The sequence below is a fragment of the Arachis hypogaea genome, chromosome 10 (genome assembly GCF_003086295.3).
Source record: "Arachis hypogaea cultivar Tifrunner chromosome 10, arahy.Tifrunner.gnm2.J5K5, whole genome shotgun sequence".
In the NCBI taxonomy this organism is placed as follows: Eukaryota; Viridiplantae; Streptophyta; class Magnoliopsida; order Fabales; family Fabaceae; genus Arachis; species Arachis hypogaea.
Genome location: NC_092045.1, coordinates 35,251,622 through 35,261,838, shown reverse-complemented (window position 1 = coordinate 35,261,838; position 10,217 = coordinate 35,251,622). Strand labels below are relative to the sequence as shown.

Here is a 10,217-nt window from a genome sequence, read left to right as displayed (position 1 = left end):
TCAACCTACAGAAAACATAAAATAACAAAAGGAAAATAGATAAATATAACATTGGGTTGCCTCCCAACAAGCGCTTCTTTAATGTCAGTAGCTTGACAGTGGGCTCTCATGGAGCCTCACAGATGTTCAGAGCAATGTTAGAACCTCCCAACACCAAACTTAGAGTTTGAATGTGGGGGTTCAACACCAAACTTAGAATTTGGTTGTGGACTCCCAACACCAAACTTAGAGTTTGACTGTGGGGGCTCTGTTTGACTCTGTTTTGAGAGAAACTCTTCATGCTTCTTCTCCATGGTTACAGAGGGATATCATTGAGCCTTAAACACAAGGGATTCTTCATTCACTTGAATGATCAATTCTCCTATGTCAACATCAATCACAGCTTTTGCTGTGGCTAGGAAGGGTCTGCCAAGGATGATGGATTCATCCTTGCACTTCCCAGTCTCTAGGACTATAAAATCAGCAGGGATGTAATGGTCTTCAATCTTTACCAGAACATCCTCTACAAGTCCATGAGCTTGTTTTCTTGAATTGTCTGCCATCTCTAGTGAGATTCTTGTAGCTTGTACCTCAAAGATCCCTAGCTTCTCCATTACAGAGAGAGGCATGAGGTTTATACTTGACCCTAAGTCACACAGAGCCTTCTTAAAGGTCATGGTGCCTATGGGACAAGGTATTGAGAACTTCCCAGGGTCCTGTCTCTTTTGAGGTAATCTCTGCCTAGTCAAGTCATCCAGTTCTTTGGTGAGCAAAGGGGGTTCATCCTCCCAAGTCTCATTACCAAATAAGTTGTCATTTAGCTTCATGATTGCTCCAAGGTACTTAGCAACTTGTTCTTTAGTGACATCTTTGTCCTCTTCAGAGGAAGAATACTCGTCAGAGCTCATGAATGGCAGAAGTAATTCCAATAGAATCTCTATGGTCTCAGTGTGAGCCTCAGATTCCCATGGTTCCTCATTATGGAACTCATTGGAGGCCAATGGACGTCCATTGAGGTCTTCCTCAGTGGCGATCACTGCCTCTTCCTCCTCTCCAAATTCGGCCATGTTGATGGCCTTGTACTCTCTTTTTGGATTCTCTTCTGTATTGCTTGGAAGAGTACTAGGAGGGAGTTCAGTAACTTTCTTACTCAGCTGACCCACTTGTGCCTCAAAGTTTCTAATCGAGGACCTTGTTTTAGTCATGAAACTTTAAGTGGTTTTGATTAGATCAGAGACCATGGTTGCTAAGTAAGAATGGCTCTGCTTAGAATTCTCTGTCTGTTGCTGAGAAGATGATGGAAAAGGCTTGCCATTGCTAAACCTGTTTCTTCCACCATTATTGTTGTTGAAACCTTGTTGAGGTCTCTATTGTTCCTTCCATGAGAGATTTGGATGATTTCTCCATGAAGGGTTATAGGTGTTTCCATAGGGTTCTCCCATGTAATTCACCTCTTCCATTGATGGGTTCTCAGGATCATAAGCTTCTGCTTCAGATGAAGCGTCCTTAGTACTGCCTGGTGCAGCTTGCATTCCAAACAGACTTTGAGAAATTATATTGACTTGCTGAGTCAATATTTTGTTCTGAGCCAATATGGCATTCAGAGTATCAATCTCAAGAACCCCTTTCTTCTGATTCGTCCCATTGTTCACAGGATTCCTTTCAGAAGTGTACATGAATTGGTTATTTGCAACCATTTCAATGAGTTCTTAAGCTTCTGCAGGCGTCTTCTTCAGATGAAGAGATCCTCCAGCAGAGCTGTCTAATGACGTCTTGGACAGTTCAGACAGACCATCATAGAAGATACCTATGATGCTCCATTCAGAAAGCATGTCAAAAGGACACTTTCTGATCAATTGTTTGTATCTTTCCCAAGCTTCATAGAGGGATTCACCTTCCTTCTGTTTGAAGGTTTGGACTTCCACTCTAAGCATACTCAATTTTTGAGGTGGAAAGAACTTTGCCAAGAAGGCATTGACTAGCCTTTCCCGAGAGTTCAGGCTTTTTTTAGGTTGTCAGTCCAACCATATCCTAGCTCTATCTCTTATAGCAAAAGGGAATAGCATAAGTCTGTAGACCTCAGGGTTAACCCCATTGGTCTTGACAGTGTAACAGATTTGCAAGAATTCAGATAAGAACTGATGAGGATCTTCCAATGGAAGTCCATGAAACTTGCAATTCTGTTGCATTAGAGAAACTAATTGAGGCTTAAGCTCAAAGTTGTTTGCTCCAATGGCAGGGATAGAGATACTTCTCCCATAGACGTCAGGAGTAGGTGCAGTAAAGTCACCCAGCACCTTTCTTGCATTGTTGGCATTGTTGTTGTTTTCGGCTGCCATGTCTTCTTCTTGTTTGAAGATTCCTGTTAGGTCCTCTACAGAGAGTAGTGCTTTAGCTTCTCTTAGCTTTCGCTTCAAGGTCCTTTCAGGTTCAGGGTCAGCCTCAACAAGAATGCTTTTGTCTTTGCTCCTGCTCATATGAAAGAGAAGAGAACAAGAAAGTATGGAATCCTCTATGTCACAGTATAGAGATTCCTTATGGTGTTAGAGGAAAAGAAGAATATAAGAAGGGGGTAGAAGAATTCGAACTTATCAAAAGGGATAGAGTTCAAATTGTGCATTGAGGAGGAGTGTTAGTCCATAAATAGAAGGATGTGAGAAGAGGGGAAGAATTTTTTGACAATAAATTAAAAGATTTTTAAAGAAATTTTGAAAACTGATTGATGATTTTCGAAAACTAAAAGTGGAAAGAAATTAAGTGATTTTTGAAAAAGATTTTGAAATTAGAAATCAAAAAGATATGATTGAAAACTATTTTGAAAAAGATGTGATTAAAAATATATGATTGAAAAACAATTTAAAAAGATTTGATTTTTTTTTTAAATTAATGACTTGGCTAACAAGAAAAGATATGATTCAAACATTAAACCTTTCACAACAGACAAGGCAACATACTTGAAATGTTGAATCAAATCATTAATTGTTAGCAAGTATTTTTGAAAATGGAAAGAAATTGATTTTGAAAATATATGATTGAAAAAATATGGTTTGAAAAAGATTTGATTTTGAACAATTATGAAAACTTGAAAAAAATTTGAATTAAAAACAAAATCTTCCCTCTTGTGCCATCCTGGCATTAAACGCCCAAAATGGTATCCATTCTGGCGTTTAACGCCCAAAATGCTACCCTTTTGGGCGTTAAACGCCAGTTTCCTTCCTTACTGGGTGTTTTGAATGCCCAGCTTTTTCTGTGTAATTCCTCTGCTGTATGTTCTGAATCTTCAATTCTCTGTATTATTGACTTGAAAAGACACAAATTAAAAATTTTTTTTGAATTTTTAATGATGGGGAATAATCAAAATATAACTAAAATCAAATAAACAATGCATGCAAGACACCAAACATAGAAGTTTGTATACTATTGACACTAACAAATTGAGAATGCATATGAGAAACAACAAAACACTCAAGACAAGAGAATTTAAAGATTAGAGCAAGGAAATCATCAAGAACAACTTGAAGATCAATGAAGAACATAATGCATGTAATTTTTGAAAATTAGAAGACTAAAAACATGCAATGGACACCAAACTTAAAATGAGATACTAGACTCAAACAAGAAACATAAAATTATTTTTGGTTTTTATGATTTTGTAAATTTTTTGGATTTTTCAAAAATTGAGTGGAAAAAGAAAATAAAGAGATTCAAAATTTTTAATAAGAATTCCAAGAATCATGCAATGTTAGTCTAAAGCTTTAGTCTAAAAAGATTAGACATGGCTAGCCAAGCTTCAGCAGGACATTACATTCAAGAGCTAAATTGATGAAAATCAATCAGCTTTGGTGATGATAAGAACATCACCTTGAAACTCTAGAATTCATTCTTAAAAATTCTGAAGAAAAATACCTAATCTAAGCAACAAGATGAACCGTCAGTTGTCCAAACTCAAACAATCCCCGACAACGGCGCCAAAAACTTGGTGCACGAAATTGTGATCATCAACGGCGCCATCAACATGGTACGCTCAATTGCAATCTCAACTCTTTATCACAACTTCGCACAACTAACCAGCAAGTGCACTGGGTTGTCCAAGTAATAAACCTTACACGAGTAAGGGTCGATCCCACGGAGATTGTTGGTATGAAGCAAGCTATGGTCATCTTGTAAATCTCAGTCAGGAGATTGAAATGGTTATGGTGGATTGATAATTAAAAGATGAATAAAACATAAAATAAAGATAGAGATACTTATGTAATTCATTGGTGAGAATTTCAGATAAGCGTATGGAGATGCTTTGTCCCTTCTGTCTCTCTGCTTTCCTACTGTCTTCATCCAATCCTGGCGTTTATAGTGAATCACTCTGGGCGATCCTTCTTCGATCTCCACTGGGATCATAATCCGTAAGCTAATCGGAAAGGTGATTCCTTTGTGGTGGAGTGTGGAGTTATCCGATATGCCCATAGGACTTGTGGGAGCTCCTCCGCCCAGGCTTCCTTTGCGTCCTATAATCTCTATTTTAACCCGGCTAATATGACTTTGTTAGCAGCTTCTGCTTGTTCGTTGGCCTGAGGGTGTTCTACGGATGTGAATTGGTGTTTTATGTTCAGATCGGTCACCAATTTTCTGAAGCCTGCATCTGTAAATTGAGTGCCATTGTCTATGGTGATGGAGTATGGAACTCCAAACCTTGTGACGATGTTTCTATACAGGAATTTTTGGCTTCTTTGAGCAGTGGCATTAGCTAGGGGTTCCGCCTCAATCCATTTTGTTAAATAGTCCACCCATACGATGAGAAATTTGACTTGTTCGGATCCTTGAGGGAAAGGACCGAGAAGGTCTAGTCCCCATTTTGCGAATGGCCAGGGTGAGGTTATGCTGATAAGCTCCTCTGGTGGGGCGATGTGAAAGTTGGCATGTTTCTGGCATGGTGGACATGTCTTTACGAATTATGTTGCTTGTTTTTGTAGAGTTGGCCAATAGAATCTGGCCCGGAGTACCTTTTTGGTAAGAGCCTGTGCTCCGAAATGGTTGCCACAGATGCCGCTGTGTATAGAGTATTGTTTATGATTGTGTAGTGTTGTGCCTCCCGTTTTAACCTCTTTGCCTCTTTCTTATCTGTGGGGAGTGTTTCTGTTTTGAGATAGTTAATTATAGGAGTCATCCATCTTTGATCCTGACCTGTTATTGCTAGGATTTTTTCTTCTTTCGAGATTGACGGGTTCTACAGTGTTTCTTGGATGAGGCTTCTATTGTTACCCCCTGGTTTGGTGCTGGCTAGTTTTGAGAGTGCATCAGCTTGGGCATTCTGTTCTCGCGGTATGTGGCAGACCTCATATTCCCCGAGTTGTTCGAGCTGTTCTCTGGTTTTGTCCAGGTACTTTTTCATGGTGGGATCTTTGGCTTGGTAGCTCCCTGCTATTTGTGAAGTGACTACTTGTGAGTCGCTGAAGATGATAAGCTTTTGAGCTCCAACCTCCTTAGCCAGCATCAAACCAGCCAGTAGTGCCTCATACTTGGTTTGGTTGTTTGAGGCAGGGAACCCGAATTTAAGGGAAAGTTCGATTTGGGTTCCCTGGTCGCTTTCTATGATCACACCTATGCCGTTTCTAGTTTTGTTTGAGGAACCGTCCACATAAAGATTCCATTCTGTAGGAATTTTTGGAGTATCTGTAAATTGTGCAATGAAGTCGGCTAGATATTGCGATTTAATGGCTGTCCGAGCTTCATATTGAAGGTCGAATTCGGACAACTCGACTTTCCATTGCAAAATTCTGCTTGCTAAGTCCATTTTCTGCAAAATCCCTTTTATGGGTTGGTTGGTCCAAACCCTAATAATGTGAGCTTGGAAATATGGACGGAGCCGTCGAGAGGTTAGTATGAGAGCATAGGCAAATTTTTCTATTTTTTGGTAGTTCAGCTCAGATCCTTGTAATGCTTTGCTGATGAAGTATACAGGTTGTTGCCCATTGTCGTCTTCCCGGACTAGTGCTGAGGCTACTGTCCGACTTCCTACTGCGAGATATAATATAAGTGGTTCTCCTTCCTGAGGCCGAGTTAGGATAGGTGGCTGTCCCAGGAATCTTTTGAAATCTTGGAAGGCCTACTCGCACTCTGTTGTCCATTCAAACCTCTTTCCCTTCCTTAGAGTGGCATAGAAGGGGAGAGATCTTATCGCTGATCCAGCTAAAAATCTGGACAAGGCTGCCAACCTTCCATTGAGTTGTTGTACTTCTTTGACACAAGTCGGGCTCTTCATGTCTAGTATGGCCCGACATTTATCCGGATTTGCCTAGATACCTCTTTGTGTGAGTATAAAACCCAAGAATTTGCCAGCTTCTACTGTGAAGGTGCACTTTGCAAGATTAAGTCGCATGCCATGCCTTCTTATAGTGTCGAATACTTGGGTGAGGTCGGACAGTAGCGTCTTTTCACTTTGTGTCTTTATTAACATGTCGTCCACATATACTTCCATGATTTTTCTGATGTGATCCGTGAAGATCTTATTCATTAACCTCTGATAGGTAGCTCCTATGTTTTTTAGTCCAAAAGGCATGACGATGTAACAGTAGTTTGCTTTTGGGGTTAAGAATGAGGTTTTTTCTTGGTCGTATGGATACATCGGGATTTGATTGTATCCCGAATACGCGTCCATAAATAAGAGGTATTTATATCCAGAGGAGGCATCTACCAGAGTGTCAATATTTGGGAGTGGATAAGGATCTTTTGGGCAGGCTTTGTTGAGATTAGTGTAGTCGGTGCACATCCGCCACTTTCCATTCGATTTTTTGACGTTAGCTAGCCATAGTGGGTATGTGACTTCTATTATGAATCCTGCCTCCAGTTGATCTTGTACCTGCTCTTCCACAGCTTGGGATCGTTCTAGCCCGAGCTTTCTACGTTTCTGTTGTACTGGCCGAGATCCTAGGTAGACTGCTAGCTTGTGGCACATTAACTTGGGGTCTATGCCTGGCATGTCTGCAGCCTTCCATGCAAAAAGGTCGACGTTATCTCGCAAGAACTGTACGAGTGATTCTTTTATGTCTACTTTTAGGATTGTACTGATATTGGTTGTTTGGTCCGGGATATCTCTGATATGGACTTTTTCTACTTCACCTTCGAGTTGTGGGCAGAGTTCTTCCCACCTCTGAGCTCCACCGAGTTCAATTGTGTGGAATTCTTCTCCTTTGCCTCTGAGGTTTAAACTTTCGTTGTAGCAGCGGTGAGCCGTCTTTAGAAATGTGGAATGCTTTTTCGATATGGATTAGCTAAAGGGCCCTTCTCGTAGGCCATTGATGAGGCCCATGATGGCCGCTTCTGTGGGCAGACTTTGTATGTCTAGACATGCCTTGTTGAATCTTTCCATGTAGCTGCGGAGACTTTCCCGATCTCCTTGTTTGATTCCTAATAGACTTGGGGGGTGCTTGGTTTTGTCTTTCTGGATAGAGAATCTCGCTAGAAACTTCTTGGCTAGGTCGTCGAAGCTTGAGATGGACCTGGGGAGTAGATTGTCGAACCACTTAATCGCTGTTTTTGTTAAGGTAGTTGGGAAGGCTTTGCAGCGGACTGTGTCTGAGGCATCAGTGAGGTACATTCGACTTCTGAAATTACTAAGGTGATGGCTGGGATTTGCCGTGCCATCATATAAGGCCATGTTCGGGAGTTTAAAGTCTGTTGGGATTTTGGCCTTCATGATCTCCTTGGTAAATGGATCTTGGTCCTTGTGGGAGCTGTCCTCGTGGGGGGATCGAGTCGCTTTGGCTTTGTGATCGGCTTCGAGTTTTAGGAGTTTGTCCGCCGATTCCCGGCGTCGCCTTATCTCCCTTTGTATGTCCTTCCCTGCTTCTCGCTGATGATGGGCTTCTTTCTCAAGTTGTTTTAAACGATCTTGACGCGTATCAAGGGCCCCCGAGTTTGTGAATTTTTGTCTCCGTTAGGTTGCGGGGTATCTTTTGGTGTAGTGTCCACGTTTTTGTGCGGCGTTCTGTCTTCTAGACTGGAATCGTGGTCGTTGTCAATATTGTCCGCCATGATGATGGGATGACTTCCAGGTTCCCCGGCAACGGCGCCAATGTGCCGAGGGTTACCTGAAACTGTAGGTCGATCTCGGACGAGATCTTCTGTACTGGTCGGAGCGGTAATGTCCGACTTGATGATGGTGGCCGGAGCCACCGTGTCTGACTTGTTGGACTTGGTGGTGGTGCTGATCCTTCGTCACTGGAGGGTGGTGGTACCTGCAAAGGACTTTGACGATCGGATTAATTGATGGTAAAGAAATTCACAAATATAATTGCATTGTAAGTATAGCTTCTAAACCAACAGAAAATCATTTCGTACAAACGTTTGGTTGTCACAAGTAACAAATCCCAATGAAATTTATAACCAAAGTATTCAAACCTCGGGTTGTCTTCTCAAGGAATTGCAGGGAGGTATGATTTATTATTGGTTATGAAAAACAATATTTTTGGGTTTTTGAAATAAGGAGCAAGTAGTTTGAATGACAAGAAAAATAAATTAATAATAATAAAATATCTTGGCAAAGTATGAGAACTGGAAATCCTATCCTAGTTATCCTTTTTAGGTGTGATGAGAATTGTTTATTGCTCCCACTTAGTTAACCTCTAACTATGAAGGTAAGTTAAGTGAATGAACTAATTTGATCCGTCAAGTCCTAGTCTTTCCTTTGGAAAGGATAGAGTTATTGGAACTCAAATTAATCAGCAACTCCCAATTTCAACCACTGCTTTATTTGATAATTCAAGCGTCACCAATTACTTAACCAGAGCCAAAAGGGAAGAAAATCTACTCGAATAAAAATAATTTGGATAAATCGAAAGCATCCATAGCATAAATAAAACAATCTTATAACTGAATACCTCAAATAATATTAAATAGAATATTCAAATCTAACATGGAAAAGTTCATAAATTAAATTGGAAAAATAAATAAAAGGAACATTGAACCTGTAATTGAAGAAGATGAAATACTAATTCCTTTAAGAGGAATCCTAATCTTAAATCCTAAGAAAGAGGAGAGAACCTCTCTGTCTAAAAACTACATCTAAATTATGAAAAGTTATGAATTATCAGCCGTCTATGTTATGTCTCTTCTGAATAGATGGACTCCCCCACTTTATAGCCTCTAATCTTTGTTTTTTGGGCCGAAAACTAGGTCAAAAACAGCCCAGAAATCGCTGATTGCGAAATCTGCCACGCTGATTTTCGTCACTGCGACGCGTCCGCGTGGAACACGCATTTGCGTTGCCTAGCTGTACGGCCACTATGGCAAATTATATATCAAATCGAAGCCCCGAACGTTATCTTTCCAACACAATTAGAACCGCCTCATTTGGACTTCTGTAACTCAAGTTATGATCGTTTGAGTGCGAAGAGGTCAGGCTGACAGCTTTGGCAATTTCTTCAACTTCTTGTATTCCTTCCACTTTTGCATGCTTCCTTTCCATCCTCTAAGCCATTCCTGCCCTGTAATCTCTGAAAACACTTAACACACATATCACGACATCGAATGGTAATAAGAGAGGATTAAACATAGCAAAATTAAGACCAAAGAAGCATGTTTTCAATCATAGCACAAAATCCGGAAGGAAAACGTAAACTCATGCAATTAGTATGCAAAAGTGTATGAAAGATTGATAAAATCCACTCAATTAAGCACAAGATAAACCATAAAATAGTGGTTTATCAAACTCCGATGCTTAAGTTAGCAAGGGTATTAAGCAGGTTTTTAGTAAAATCAAAGTATGAGTTATACCTGGGTGCTCCATTATATTTATAATGGCGTAGAGTGACCTTCTTAGATAAGATAAGTTAGTTATCTTATCTTTATCTTATCTTCAAGTGAGGTCATCTTATCTTCAAGGGAACCGCCCTTTTCTCTGTAGGCTTGGGCTGCCTTAGGATTTGGGGCGTGGTCCTCCCTTTGGGCCCTTTTTGGGCTTTCTTGGTGATTTGACCGAGCTTTTTGAGAAGTGGTCGGATTGTCCTAACTGAAGAGGTCGGTCGACTTGCCAGTAAACCATCCCGGGTCGGACAGCTCGACCCAAGATATGAACCGTATCTGTTCAAGAGCTTCTGCAAAAGGGATCTTTATCTCTAATGTTCTGATATACTCCGCAAAGCGGGAAAACTTTTTATCCTTTTCCTCCTGACAGAGTTTCTGAGGAAATGGCATCTTAGCCTTGTATTGATCAACCTTGGTTGATGAAGGCTGAATGCCATGTG

The 10,217-nt window shown here is 40.6% G+C and overlaps 1 non-coding gene across 1 annotated transcript; it reads left to right on the top strand.

Annotated features, from left to right (window-relative positions):
• The first annotated feature begins 1,805 nt into the window (after positions 1-1,805).
• On the top strand, positions 1,806-1,913 carry LOC112719364 (small nucleolar RNA R71). Its single transcript, XR_003161667.1, has one exon. It is a non-coding gene; the product is annotated as a small nucleolar RNA R71 (small nucleolar RNA).
• Positions 1,914-10,217: the final 8,304 nt, after the last annotated feature.